This window comes from Xiphophorus hellerii, chromosome 8 (assembly GCF_003331165.1).
Source record: "Xiphophorus hellerii strain 12219 chromosome 8, Xiphophorus_hellerii-4.1, whole genome shotgun sequence".
Classification (NCBI taxonomy): domain Eukaryota; kingdom Metazoa; phylum Chordata; class Actinopteri; order Cyprinodontiformes; family Poeciliidae; genus Xiphophorus; species Xiphophorus hellerii.
Window position 1 is genome coordinate 15,231,459 of NC_045679.1, and position 15,547 is coordinate 15,247,005.

The window sequence follows — 15,547 nt, forward strand, 5'->3', positions numbered from 1 at the left end:
CTATCCCAGGCTTTGGCTACTTGGTTTGTTGAAGGGGAACATAAGCAATTGTGACTGTTGTCGAGAGCCGGATCATTGGCTGAACATTATTTGCCCAGTTACGGCACATATCTGATAATAAATTGCAAATCTGTCTAAAAAAGTGTTATTGTTTTCTGGCAACGGAAGACAATGTACATCAATTTATTTCTCTTGGTACTTATTTAAAAAATTAATTTAAAAAGTGATATAATTTGTAATGTAATTAAGCTTAATTAAATATTGTTATATAAATATTTCTCTATTGAATCAAGTTTATATTAATCACAGTTCTGATTCTCTTTTGGGTCCCATGACTCTCATTAAAAACAAAATGAGAGGTTATGACCCATGATAATACATATTATGTACTGGAATCATAATATTTGTAATGTTTACGCAGGTACAAACCATCTTCAAAGCTGCTGAAAGAAACAACCACTTTAAAGAACATCAACTATGAAATTAAAGTTTAGTTGATCTAAAATTATTGCTTCCTTCCAAAAGACAATATTTCTTTATACAGGAAACAGACATAAAACTAAAAAGAATTGAGTTGTGTTTTTCAAATTCAGCTACTCTTGGAATTACAGAGACATAACAGTTAGAAAAGTGGAATCGCTTGGTAATGATTCAATCAGCTCCATCTGCTAAGTTGCTTTGAAGGCTCTTTCCTGTTATCAGTCTTGCTCGTTCAGCTGTAATCATACAGATTATTGCTAACCCTCCTGTAGCCTCAGGCCTGGTCGGGCTACGTGGAAAGAATAACCAGCACGGAGACCTTGTTCCTTGTTGTAAATGTATGACTGTATTGATCAGCAGAGAAAGACGAAAGCATACCTCTCAGAAGCTTGCTGCACTGTTTGATTTAAGCACTGTCAGAGGAAATGAAAGCCTCTGTCTCAACAAGACTTTCCCTCTCCACAGCTGGGTGGTTTCAGTGAAAAAAAAGCCTGTAATTGAGTTAATATTTCAGTAGTAATCATGTGTGACGTTCTCTTTGATTATCTTAAAGAGTCAGCAAAATCTGAATGCCAGCAATGCAAAATATATAACGCCCTCAGGCCACAGTGAAATGCATTAATGCATGCAAATCAGGTATCTGCAAATACAGATGCAAAATGTCACACATCCAGCAGTGTGTGGTATTAAAAGTTAATCCATCCATTGGCTACAAAGGGAAACAACTGTTTCTTTACCACACAGCAGTCCAACAAGGCTAATATCAGCCTGCAGCATTCAGCTGTCAGATTGCCTTTCTTACTCAGTTTCTGTTTTTTTGTTTTTATTCCACCCTGAGGACCCAGAGGGGAACTAAAGTGAGTCAAGCACAGAACAGAACATTCAGTGATGGGCTGCAGAAACATGATTACCTTTGCTTCAAAAAGAAGAAAAGACTGATTTGCTTTTTCCAGGTGCAGTCATCCTCTCACTTTTTCCTCTTTCTTTTTCTGCTCAACATCCATTCATCTGGGACAAACAGACTTCAAACCGCTCTCCTATTAACACACAGGCACCAGGAGAGCTAAAAAGCCTCAGAATGATCAGAACCCATTTAGAAAATAATAGCAATTTCAGAACAATCCCACCATTACCTTACATCTATCATAGGGGAGTCACTGAAAAGACAGCAGGGGAAAACAGAGGAGAGAGAGGACATCTCCAGGGGAATCCCTTCACAAGCAGAAAATGAGACATGCACAAGAATATCCTCCATCACTCCAATCATTTGCAGATGAAAGGAAATACACTAAGGAGGGAGTCAGAACTCAAGATGAGGGCCTGTGGTGACTTACCTGAAAAAGTTCAAATTAAAGCAAGAAAAGATGTCAGAAACAATCGGGAGTGCAGGTAATGATGGTTTCTATTATGCTGTAATTTTCTTTAAAAATTTCAACCTCTCCTACTTACCACATGGAAGAGATGACATCGAAATTACTCCAAATGCCTGCATCTGTCTCAGTAAAACTGTTTCTCACCTATTTATGATGTAAATGTATTGCAGAGGTGGTAGGTAAATATTACTTCCATAACCCTTTAAGATCATAAGGTGCCTCAAAGCAACATAATACACAGTAAAGAACACTATATTTAGTTAAAATGAAATACAATAAATAATAAAGGTAAAATACAACCAAGTTCATTTAAATGACATACAATACAAGCCAAATACTAATCAAATACTAGTCTTCAGCTAAACAGCTTCTTGATTAAGTCCATTCAGCCCACAGAACAAAGAGTTCCACAGCATAGCAGCAAAAGCAGCAAAGACTCTGTCAGCTTTAGTTTTGCAGACATGACAGGTCCTGATCAGGGTCCTGGAGATGACATATTCCCAGACAAGATCAGATCTGGAATGAAGGTGCATAACCAAGCAGAGTCTTAGCTTCTTGAAAGTGTGGGAGACGATGATAATCCAGAACACAAATAAGAATCTCTGACTTGTGTTTGATCAACTGGGGAACGACACCAGTATTTTAATAGTCTAAAAATAATCTTTGTCTTTTTAATTTCTGGCTTTTGTTATACACCATTTAAAAGTAGTAAAGAACTGAATATCACTATATTACAGAGAGAGAAATTATCACTGAACAATCTTGAAAGATAACATAAAAGGAGCAAATGAAGCACAGAGAAAATACGGCCAAGAACAAAACATTGCGAAACTTCATATTTCAGAAAATTCAAATGAGGAGAGCGGCAATGGTGCAGGGGTAAAGCGCACAACCCATGTACAGAGGTCTCTGTTTTCAACGTGGCCGTCGCTGGCTAGAGTCCTGGCCCTTTGACCTTTGCATCCGGTATCGAACAGGATCCAGACCAATCGATCAGTAAAATATCAGCTGCTTTTAAGACAACCTGAAGGCGATAAGTTTCACAAAGGACTCTTATGTGTGCATAAGGCAAACACTGGCTTTCAACCATGCTAGCCAGTGAACAAATTACTTTTGTCCTTGTTTAGCTTAAGAAAATTATTCAACAAACTCTGATTTGATGCATTTGAAAATGTTCTCAAGGAGTGAAACATTAAAGTAGTAGTAGACAGCTGAATATCATCAGCATACCAGTGACACCATAAATTGTTGCATAATCTTTAAGAAGAAAACACCAAGAAAGGAACCCTGTGGAACCCCACAACCAAAGACAACTTAACGTTGAACTTTGCAACAGAAATGCTTTCAAATGATAAATTAAGAAGCAAACCAATATTGAGCAATGATAGATCTATACTAGATATTCCAAGCATTTTAGTGTTTGGGATAAATCCAGTGTCACTAAGACGGTGGGTGGATTTTCCACTACCTCTGCCAACAAATAAAGTATTCCTGGAAAAAATAATTCAACCAGTACATCAGCTTCAAAGAAAAGCAGATTGAAACTTAATGTAATAACTGATACATTTTTATCAGCAGTATCTAAACTTGCATCTACAAGTGTAGTTCAAGTCACATCTCATAAATTAGGTCAAGCAACGCCAAATGTTTCTTCTCTGGTAACCCTAGCGTCTCACGAGTTGAAGTCTTCAAGGATCTTTCTAGAGACAATAACAAAAGCACAAAGTTTAAGCAGAAACAGTGTTTAAATTTTCCCTCTCATAGTCTGTATCCATGCAGCTGATAAGCAGCAGGATGCAGTCCAGGGAGGGCCTGCCAGAGAGATAAAGTCCTTGTGCTTTGTCGTCCATCTAACTGTCCCCCACAGTGTTGTGATAACAATGTTTAGGCAGGCAAAGTTATTTTACAAGCTCTCCTCTCATCTTAGATAGAATGTGGCATCTGCTGCAGGCATTTTGGGCCATTTCTTATGACGAGACAAGAGCCAGAGAGAAGATTTGGGAGGGACCTTTCTGAAGTTTGCCACAGATGAGCAGAAAAACAGCTTTGAAGTGAATACATAAGCATGTGTTCAACAAAATCTCCTCACTTCTGCAGTCATGGAGCTGGCACTATTTATGTCCAGGAAGTGCATTTCATTTCTTAGTATAGCAAAGGCTGTGTGTGCATGATTAACCACACCACCAAACGCTGTGTTAGATCTGAAATGGATTATGCGCTGCTTCACCTGTTTGGCTGTAAAAAGCAACAGGAAAAAAACATCTTTCCAAGCAACAAAAAGAGCCTTAAATTATACAGGCACCAGCATCTGTCTGCCCTTCTGTCAGACTTTTATGACTTTGTGCAGCATCAAAGGTCAGAGTAAAGATAGAAGCCAAATGTATAAAGAGCCTCCCTTTCAGCAAACATGAAATGCACAGATAAAAGAAGGCAGACTCACACACACCTTCCCTGACTTCTTCCATCTTGTCTCCTGTTCTCAGTTCTCAGGATCCTCACTGAATAATTAGAGGACAATGAAAAGGTTTCAGACGAGCATCTTTTTCATTCTATCACATGAGCGCTATGCAAATGTTTTCCCTTCTTTCCACTCAAAAGCCAGAGACGAGGGAAAGGAAAAATGATTTAGGAATAAATAAATGCCTAATAAAGAGAAATTAGAATGGTAAAGTAAGACTGTCTCTCTTTGAATACGGATAATAAAACAGAGAGAGTCCGTCACTACTAAGTCACAGCTTGTGATCAGTTCTAAATGCTTTTGGTAAAGGTAAGTGCAGCAGAAAGCTGTCAGTAATGGGGACCAGACAAAGAGTCTTAAATAAAGGCCGAGTTAGACAGCAGCTGCTGGATTCGTCTCAATACAACCTTCGGCATATGCACAGATCATCCCCAATCCCCTCATACATTTTTAATAGAATCTATTACTTCTGGATTAACTGATAAGAGCTGGCCTGGTTAAATTCTCTAATAGTTTATATAATTGGAATCTGAACGGCACACAAGAGAGACCCAGATTTTTCCCTTGTCCTCTTTATTGAGAAAGCAAAAACAGAACACTTGGGTTGACATGCAGGATAACCAAACAACCTCGGGTCGCTCGGCTCCGCGCTACAAGAATGCTCCGGGCCTGCAGCTCTCAACAATGAGCCTCATTAGCATCAAGATTAGCTCCTGTGGAAGGCATAACAGCATTATAAAGGCTTCTCTTTACATTTTTAATGCAAGAGCAAAATGTATGTCGCTTATCTCTGGGCGATATACTGACAGATGTCCTGAAATTCAATTAGATGTAAATCATGCAGCATTAATGGCTGAGTGACTGCGAGACGGACACATTTACATTACAGACTCTCTCATGCAAAGACGCAGCTGTGATGAAACGAAGCAAATGATTCACCCTTAATCACAGCACAAATACTCTACTGACAACCTTTAATAGGCTCTCAACTATCCAGCTAATGCAAAAACATTCATTTAATGGTGAAAGCAATAATATAACAACAGCAACGCCCCTGCATTATCTCTGCATAACAAGGCAAAGCATGATTAAAACTTTAGAAAACCTGCCAAAAGTATAATATAAACTGTTGTACTTTGGCTTTAAAAGTATAAGGCTGCCCCATTTTCTTAATCTATCATCCTCCTAAATGAATAAATGAATCAGCTTAGCAGGCCTTAATTTACTTTGTGACGTATACTACTAGGCTACTTTAAAATTATTTCTAAATGACTTTGTATGAAATGTGGTGGAAATCGCCAAATTATTATATGTCCTCTGGAGCTGCAGCATTTTTTCCTCAACATATACTAGTATACATTAAAAATGGTTAGATAAATGTAGCTACTTTACAGGAATTTTGATTGTGGTGACTGGTAATTCTGAAAAAACAAAACAAAATGATAAAATGGGATAAAATCATTGAGGCATAATTTATATTCAGAGAGCAATTTCTGTGGTATTGACTTGGTTTTATAAACTGTATCTCAGTGTGAAAGTTTTCTCTAATCAAATCGTCCTACCATCATTACAAAATAAGAAAAGAAAGTTGTCAATATTTGAGCACAAATGAGGTTGAGAACAAGAGAGGCTTTGAATTCAAAGCTGCAAAATTGAGCCTTATCTTGGAGAGCAGCCCTCGGGTGGGGAGTGGAAAGCCTTGGACTGACTTAAATCTGCCCTCACTCATCGCCGGTGCCAAGGTAGAAGAAACACACTGCGTGAGGTAAAGTCTGGCCAATACCAAGGTAGCATTAGAGGGTAAACATGGCCTTATCTTATCCTTAGCCCAATATACACACTAAGACACACCGTTAAAGAGCAAAGAGATATGCAGCCAAACCTTTTGAGAGCCTTGCCTCAAACTGATAGCAGATCTGAATAAATGGACTGGACCACAGGCTGAAAAAAATGATCTACTGCTATCATAAAGAAGAAAAATATTTCAGAGAAGAGCAAAGAAAATCTTTGCTCATGCCCCTAAGTTTTTATACAGTCTTATTTACTAGAGCAACATAAACTGTGCATAGCTGAAGTTAAGGCAAAGTTTTTAGTAAAAAAAAAAAAAAGTACAAATTTGAAAACATTAGTATTCACCCCTTCTGTGAAATTAGATTGTTTTCTTTGCACATCTAGAACGTTTTGCGAATTCTTTTTTGAAAATTAGCTCAAGCTCAGTCAAACTCAGTCAGATTGGATGGAGAGGTTCTGTGGACATTAGTTTTCAAGTCCCGTCACAGATATTTTCATTGGATTTGAGTCTGGTATCTGACTGGGCCACTCCAATTGAATGTGCTTTGATCAAAACGATCACCCTGTGGTCTGGCTGTATGTTTAGGGCATCCATCTTTCTATCAACTAGCCAGATCAGAGCGTCTTCTAGCCAGATCAGAGCGTCTTCTAGCCAGATCAGAGCATCTTCTTCCATATGCTTGTTTCCTATGTGCCAACTGGGCTTTTTATGATTTTCTTTATGTCAAAGTCCAAAAAAGGCATGACAATAAGTTGTCTGGTCAACAGATTTTCCCAAATGAGCTGTGAATGTCTGCAGCGCCTCAAGAGTTACCCAGGCCCTAAGCTTTGCAGATGTGCCATACTCTTTCAGTTTTCAGATGATGGATTGAGCAGTGCTCCATGAGATACTGAAATCTCAGGATATTGTTTTATGAAATAAATCTACTTTATGTCATGAGGTGGTGTGTTGAGGTGGTGAGGCAGACGCAGCGGACCCAGGTATGATGAAAATGTTGATTTTAATTATAAATAAACCCAGCAACAGGTAGTACACACACTGACAACGGATAGACTAGACATTGACGAGGACCCGACGAGGAACAAGGAACACAGGTGGAGTTAAATACATGGGAGGGTAATGACAGAACGAGACACACCTGGGAACAATCAAGGGGAGGACAGGACAACGAAGAGACGCAAGGACACAAAAAACTCTAAATGAACACAGAAAACACAGATCCTGACAGTACCCCCCCTCAAGGGCGGCTACCAGACGCCCACAAAACAAAAACCCAACAAGGGTGGGCGGAGGGGCGCTGGACGGGGGGCCAGAGTCCAGAAAAAACAAAAAACAACCCACCATTGCGGGCGGAAACACAGGGAGGGCCAAGAGTCCAAAAACAACAAAAAACTACCCACAGGGTGGGCGGAGGCAAAGGAGGCGGGAACCACGGAGGTGGTCTGGCGGTCGTCCGCGGCGGCGGGAACCACGGAGGCGGTCCGGCGGCCGTCCGCAGCCCCGGAGGCGGTCCGGCGGCCGTCCGCGGCGCTGGAGGCGGGAACCACGGAGGCGGTCCGGCGGCCGTCCGCGGCGCTGGAGGCGGGAACCACGGAGGCGGTCCGGCGGCCGTCCGCGGCGCTGGAGGCGGGAACCACGGAGGCGGTCCGGCGGCCGTCCGCGGCGCTGGAGGCGGGAACCACGGAGGCGGGAACCACGGAGGCGGTCCGGCGGCCGTCCGCGGCGCTGGAGGCGGGAACCCCGGAGGCGGGAACCACGGAGGCGGTCCGGCGGCCGTCCGCGGCGCTGGAGGCGGGAACCTCGGAGGCGGGACCCCAGGAGGCGGTCCAGCGGCCGTCCGCGGCGCTGGAGGTGGCAATGGGGAGTCCCGGGGGCCGCCCTCAGACGGCGATGACGAGCCCCCCGAGGCAGGGTCTCTGGTGGAGCACAGGGGGTCTCAGTGGGAACGCCAGGAGTCTGAGTCGGAACACTGGGAGTCTTATGAGGAACGCAGGGGGTCTTGGTCGTCGGGGTCTCGGAAGGAACGTAGAGGGTCTCGGGAGTCGGGGTCTCGGAAGGAACGCAGAGGGTCAGGGTCTCAGGAGGAACGCTGGGGGTCTCGGTCTCAGGAGGAACACTGGGGGTCTCGGTCTCAGGAGGAACACTGGGGGTCTCGGTCTCAGGAGGAACGCAGAAGGTCAGGGTCGGAACGCAGGGAGTCTCTGGAGGAACGCAGGGAGTCAGAGTCGGAACGCAGGGAGTCAGAGTCGGAACGCAGGGAGTCAGAGTCGGAACGCAGGGAGTCTCTGGAGGAACGCAGGGAGTCTCTGGAGGAACGCAGGGAGTCTGAGTCGGAACGCAGGGAGTCTCGGAAGGAACGCTGGGGGTCTGGGTCTCGGAAGGAACACTGGGAGTCTCGGAAGGAACACTGGGAGTCTCGGAAGGTGCGCCGGCTGGAACGCCGGCTGATTCGGCCTCGGGTGCGCCGGCTGGAACGCCGGCTGATTCGGCCTCGGGTGCGCCGGCTGGAACGCCGGCTGATTCGGCCTCGGGTGCGCCGGCTGGAGGTGAGCCGGAGCAGAGCCTCGGGGCCGGTTGCGGGGGCGAGCCGGAGCGGAGCCTCGGGGCCGGTTGCGGGGGCGAGCCGGAGCGGAGCCTCGGGGCCGGTTGCGGGGGCGAGCCGCAGCGAAGCCTGGGAAACGGCTGCGGGGGCGAGCCGCAGCGAAGCCTTGGAAACGGCTGCGGGGGCGAGCCGCAGCGAAGCCTTGGAAACGGCTGCGGGGGCGAGCCGCAGCGAAGCCTTGGAAACGGCTGCGGGGGCGAGCCGCAGCGAAGCCTGGGAACCGGCTGCAGGGGCGGGCCGGAGCGGAGCCTGGGAACCGGCAGCGGAGGTGACAGCTCCGGAAGGCGACGAGGGGCCGGGTCCACCGGCGGCTCACGTCGCTGTCTCCGGGCTGACCGTGGAGGTGGCGGCTCCGGAAAGCGACGAGGGGCCGGGTCTGCCGGCGGCTCACGTCGCTGTCTCCGGGCAGACAGCGGAGGTGCTGGCTCCGGAAAGCGACGAGGGGCCGGGTCTGCCGGCGGCTCACGTCGCTGTCTTCGGGCAGACAGCGGAGGTGGCGGCTCCGGAAAGCGACGAGGGGCCGGCTCCACCGGCGGCTCAGGTCGCTGGCTTCCCGGACGGAGGTATCGACGGGGGCCGTATCCGGGGGGTGCCAACACCAGTCTTGTCCCTCGGAAAAGCTCCCGCTGCAGCTCGGCGAGAGCGTCAGCCAGCGCCCTGTCCTCCCTGCCGGATCTCCGCCTCCGCACTCCAGCTGGGTCCATAATAGCAGCCTCACCTTTCGGTCTGGTCGGGTCCTACTGTCATGAGGTGGTGTGTTGAGGTGGTGAGGCAGACGCAGCGGACCCAGGTATGATGAAAATGTTGATTTTAATTATAAATAAACCCAGCAACAGGTAGTACACACACTGACAACGGATAGACTAGACATTGACGAGGACCCGACGAGGAACAAGGAACACAGGTGGAGTTAAATACATGGGAGGGTAATGACAGAACGAGACACACCTGGGAACAATCAAGGGGAGGACAGGACAACGAAGAGACGCAAGGACACAAAAAACTCTAAATGAACACAGAAAACACAGATCCTGACACTTTAAGCTTCTCCATAACTTTCTCTTTGACCTGTCTGCTGTGTTCTACAGTCCTCATGATGCAGTTTGTTCACTAATGTTCTCAAACAAACATCTGAAACCTTCAGAGAACAGCTGTATTTATACCAAGATTAAATTACATCCTCTGTTTACCAATTAGGGGATTTCTTAAGGGCATGTGGCTGCACCAGATTTTATTTAGTAGAAGTTAAGGGGCTGAATAAAGCTGGACAAAAATTTTGAAAACAATGAATTATTTTCCTTTTTCTTTGTATTTTTACAGTACTTTGTCTTGATCTGTCACAAAAAATCCAAATAAAATACAATTAGGTTTGTGGTTGTAAACCAACAAAATGGAACGCTACAAGCGGTGTGGATACTTTTTGGAAGTCATTGGACTTGTTCAAAGCTGTAGCTTTAATGTGGTAGAGAACCTAAAGATAAGCTTTCAAGCGTACAGTAGGCACATCAAGAAGTAAAGTGGCTTTGATCTCCGAACCAAATTACGATGTCGTCATGGCCCTGCTTTTCCTTTCAGAACAAATGATGATGCATCCAGTGCAATTTGGCAGCAGGATAATCATTAATTTAAAGCAATTACAGGGATAGAAGCCTGAAGGCAAAATAATATTAATGACCGTGGATGTTCCGTCCCCTCCCCAGTGAGCAGTGAGACCCAGTCTTTAACCCCTGCACCCGTAAAGCCCCCCGTCTCACAGCCCGTCATCCTGTTATTAAAGAAAGGACCAATTAGACAGATTTCAGAAGATGGCAGGCCGCTGGTAATTACACATGACAACCCCTAGCAGATAAAAAGGTGATTACGAGAAACTGCTCAGCACGCTCAGACTTTGACATTATCCCACAAGATGGAAGCAAATATGTTTCTTCCTCTTATCAGTCATTTTTCACCATTGCAAACTGCTGAGAGTGGCTGCAAGGAGCTACAATGTACACTTAACAGACCCCTGAAAATGAGGTAATAGATGATTGAGCAAAAACATAGAAGACCCTAATCAGCTCACCCATCCCCCCCTGCACTGGCCTGGATGATAATCTTCCAAGAAAAAGGTCACTCTCACAGTGTGCAAGTCCCTCCATTGAGTGATTTGGGATACTTGGTGAAACTTCACAATGAATCAAAGCTTAGCTTCACTCCCGAGGAAGCAAATGAAAGCAGGCAGCCAAATGACAAATCCCCCCTCTTTTTACTTCTTCACAGACTTGGAATTACTGCCTGGGTGTGATGTGGGATCAGAGGAATACCCCTGTGGGGGATACCTGCACACACTGACTGCTGAAATCCACTGAAAATTTAAGAACAAGTTCAAGCTCCAGCAATAAAGAAACATGTTAATGTAAGGATGCTGAATTCTAGATAAAATAAGAGTTGCGTTTGAACAGAGCCGATACAAATGGAACAAAGTACAACATTTTTCATCATGACACTCAGGAAAAAAAAGATGAAGGGGAGATAATAAAACACCAAAATTGCAGGATTTTTCTTCCCTGCCTCTGGTGGTGTGCTCTGACACTCCATCTCTCTGAGTAATAAAGGATCAGGCAAAGGAGGCAGGGCAAAACACACACACACACATACACGCCTACGCACACAGGCTTGAATTTCACACCTGGCCAATAATCTGCAGGAACCTCTGCTGAGGCTAACCTTCAACCCTGGCTGCCACGGGTGCATTGAGGTGCGATGATCCCACCTTGGGCTCGTAGACAATGGAAATGGAAACCCTCTGAGGCAGCCCTGAGTGACTGTTAATATACTTCAAAGCATTGCCACTGAGATGCTGGAAAATAAAACGCCTTTCTGTGCATTTTATTTGCACAGAAAGCTACCAGACAGTGCATAAGAGAATACAATAAAAGGCACAAACCTATTAATGTCATCCAATCTTGTTTGGATTTAAAATCTGCACATTTGGAAGAACTGGGTGCAATAATTCATTTATTAAGTGGAAACAATACATCTAAAATACTTTATAAGGAGAAATTTCAATTTCATTCAGAAAAAGAACTATTATAATACTACAAGATGATTGGGACACTTAATTCTTTTATATCTCATCAGAAAATCCTTACAGCTTTCCTTCTTTTCCCCACCTTTACTGTTATTGTTAGCCTGAAAATAAAAAGAGATGTCTTCTTCTACAACAAATAATCCAAAACTAAAGTAAACGCTCTCACATTGTAAAACAAATATAATCTGATGATGTCTTACAGAGTTTTGCTTTATCATAAGGCTTGTTTATCTTTGGTTCGCCACGGCTGATTGGCTCCCGTCCTCCTCTGAAGACGTTCTTCCTCCGCCTCTGATTTCACGGTGAGCGCTGGAAACCTCGGGAGAAATATCCATTGAAGAAGCCGGCTCCATCAACTGTACTTCCTCGACATGCTCGACGCCCGTGTTACAAATAAAAAATATATATATATTATGAAAAAGATCTCAAGTGTTCGGTTTTTTCTCGAAGCCACTTGTGTATCATTGCAGCGAGGCGGATGGACGGAAAGCTGCGAGCGACTGAGGGAGCGACGTCGGGAATGCGAAGCCGGACCAGTCCTGTGCGCAGCTGGAACCGGCTCCGGGCGAATCAATCAGGACTGCATTTGAATATTCCCACGCCTCGACCAATCGTATGAGAGAGAAGGCGGGGCTTAAGGTGACGTTGAAAAAAAAAAATACTGTCCTCTATTAAAAAATTGAGTTTTTTTTTATTATTATATATTGGCTTTCTCTTGTTATTAATATGCAGAGGTTATTTGAGCTGAACATTTACATACTTCTTAATCAGCTAAAAACTAGGTGAGATGTGCAGGACTAGAAAGCGTGGATCTGGATCTGCATCCATATATTTCACAGTTACAAGTTCTGCCATAAATAATAATAAAAATATACCTCTGTTCATAAAATACATTTAAAAAATGATAAAAATGCTAATAAAACGTCAATAGACGATTCAGTGCTCAGGGTTTTAAGTAATGCATAGGTTTATTGTGCTTTTATAAACCTTTAGCTATTTTTTGTTTATATATTTATGGCTAAATAATCTTTCTCTTAGGGACAAGAAACGTATGAACAATAGCTAAAGTATGCTAAAAAAATTGACAGATGCCAAATAAAAATATATGTCCTCACAAGACAAATCAGTTAGAAGGCTAAACGGCAATGATGCTTCCTAAATTGATCTTAAATAACTGTGCAGAAATTCATCTAAGTTTTTTGTTGTTGTTATTAGATTCTTATTCTAAATGCATGTTCTAACCTCTACTACGGCTCAGGGTTGGTTTTAAGTGTTGGCACTTGATGACTACTATATGTGAACAGTATTGGTTAATTGTTTGTCCTTTCTTTTGATTGTGCATGGACTTAGTGTCCATGCACAATCCTGTGTCTGAATTATAGCTATTCTGAAAAGAAGAGTGGACCACTTATGCCATTTGTTGCTGTCAAATGTATCACAGTCACATAGGGTGGGGGCAGTTTGGATAACTTTTTGCCTTGATAAATTAAACCATCACTTCACAACTGTTATTTTTATTTCCTTAGATTATCAGATTAACAGTTTATTACCATGTCAAAAAACATGGTGATATACATCAAAACACAGAAAAGAGTTTTGAAAACATGGAGCCCAACACCTGGAGGGCACTTATTGGAGTGGGAACAGGTGAGACTGATTAAATGATGAGGAAAAGCTGTAAAGCAGCAAAAACAGAGGAAATTCAGTGGAGAACTGGAAAACATACAAGGGCCAAAAGAGCATCAGATGAAAAACTAAATTGGACATGACTAAACCAAATTAACATGAAAAAATATTAAATGGAGACAAAGGAATTCAGGAACATGAGTTACAGGCAAAAAAAAAAAAAAAAAGTAAAAGTAATACAACGAACTACAGCAACCAGATAAACAAAACAAAACTGCTGGCCTGGAGGTCACATCAGTCAGTTATCTCCCTTTTGCTTTGTGTTGGCTCTGGTCCTTGAGTGGTTACACTCAAAATCAATCCATTTATCAATTTAACAGCCTGATTTATTGTTTCTCTTAAGGACAACAGGACAATAACGCAGTCAAAGATGAATAGCAGACAATGGTTGACTACTCACTAAGCTTAAATCTTGTGAGATTCCCGTAGCATGCTGTAAATGTAATGACACCACAGCATGATATATCTGCATTACAGAGAGGTTATTATACCCATGTCTTAATCTCTGGGTCTCTAAACTCATAAATATAATGGGCTTTTTTATGTGGAGAAATATGTATTAGTGCATAAAACCTATATGAGTGAAATAATGGCTGAGTTCCAGTTACATGCTTTAGCTTCAGGGACCTGATGTCATTTATGGCTGGTACATGCCGACTCAATGTTACGGTCTCCTGTCTTACTGCAATACATGATTAGAATGGAGTCATTATTAATGTCATTAGCAACAACTGAGCCATTATGATAAGTCGAAACATCTTAACTGTTTCCCCATGAGCCAACTGCAGTGCACTCTCCTCTTAATAAAAACAGCACAACATTTCACAGTTAGATGTTTTCAATTATTTTGCTTGAAAGAGAGATTAGTGCACCGGGGACTTGTGCTGATACTCTCATATGTGTTACTTTAGCAGGAGGGGAAAAAGTGTTAAACAGACATTGTAAAAACTTATTATTGTCGCCATCCATCAAAGGAAGTAAGTAAGTTATAATGTGCCAGAAACCTTTCTTAATGTCTCAAACAAATTGTTCTTGATTTTGCAGACTTTTAATTTTGATAGTGCTGAAATAGTTGTATGACACTGTTGGAAATCTTTTTCCAACAAGAAAAAATTAATTTAAACTCTGATATACCTGGTAAATTTATCTTCTGTAACTTTTCAACATTCTTTAACCAGAAAAGTGAACTACACTAGAAAAAAAATGGTTTGTCTTTGCCACAAAGTCTTTTCCTCTGCACTTGGCAGTTTGAAGAATTTCCCCCCCAAAAAACTATGGAACATATAAATGCAACCATACTGGGTACAAATCAAACCCTTCAAAAACACCAGTTTGTTATCTTCAAAGACAAGACGCCTGCACACACTCCAAAGATCTGAGATTTACTGCAGACAGACTCTGACCCGCTGTTGCCGAGGAATACTGAACTGTCTCTTGACAGCTCCCCAAGTGTCATTTTTCAGTATGAATGAGGTCTGCAGATGGCAAATGGGGTTACCATGCCAACTGATGTTCTCACACTGACGTATTGAATGGGGAGGATGAAGACAAGGGATTGCTCTCAAATTAATTATAAGTTGTTAAATTTCAAGTAAGAGGAGTCTACTTTTAGTGTGCTAAAGAAATACTAGGCAATCATAACACTGATGTTTTTCTACTTAAACAGATAATTTATGAAATATATGTAAGTTATCCGATATTTGAGGAATCCCCTACCTGCTAAACAGTCTGGATTAAAGATACATTTCCAAATACACTGGTTAAAATTAGTGACAAACATCTCTATTGTGAGTTGCTAGCTTTTGTTACGGAGGTGTCATCATGCCCTCACATGGTATCAAACTCTCCCTCTTTAGATCTTCTTCATCGGAGCAGAATAAACCTGCAAGTGACATAAATTAAGAGCTCCATCTGCAGCTGACAAGATGAGGCAAATGAACCAATTAAGTTTGGGCAAAATCCCCACTTCCACCTATTGCCAGTGGCAGCCATCATCTCCATCATGATGAAACTGAGGCACTGCAGGGGTTATTAAATACCAGCAGTGGGCCTGAGGGCAGACCTAATAACTCTTTTTAACAAGCCA

At 43.1% G+C, this 15,547-nt stretch overlaps 1 protein-coding gene across 4 annotated transcripts in view; it reads right to left on the reverse strand.

Annotated features, from left to right (window-relative positions):
* Nucleotides 1-12,325, reverse strand: part of LOC116725026 (protein FAM222A-like) — a 28,027-nt gene extending 15,702 nt beyond the window's left edge. For 2 of the 4 annotated variants that reach the window (XM_032570890.1, XM_032570889.1), the window contains exon 1: nucleotides 11,976-12,325. The gene's annotated coding sequence lies outside the window, so the exon portion shown is untranslated. The remainder of the gene's footprint in view (nucleotides 1-11,975) is intronic. The other 2 variants (XM_032570888.1, XM_032570887.1) reach the window with 1 other exon arrangement.
* Nucleotides 12,326-15,547: the final 3,222 nt, after the last annotated feature.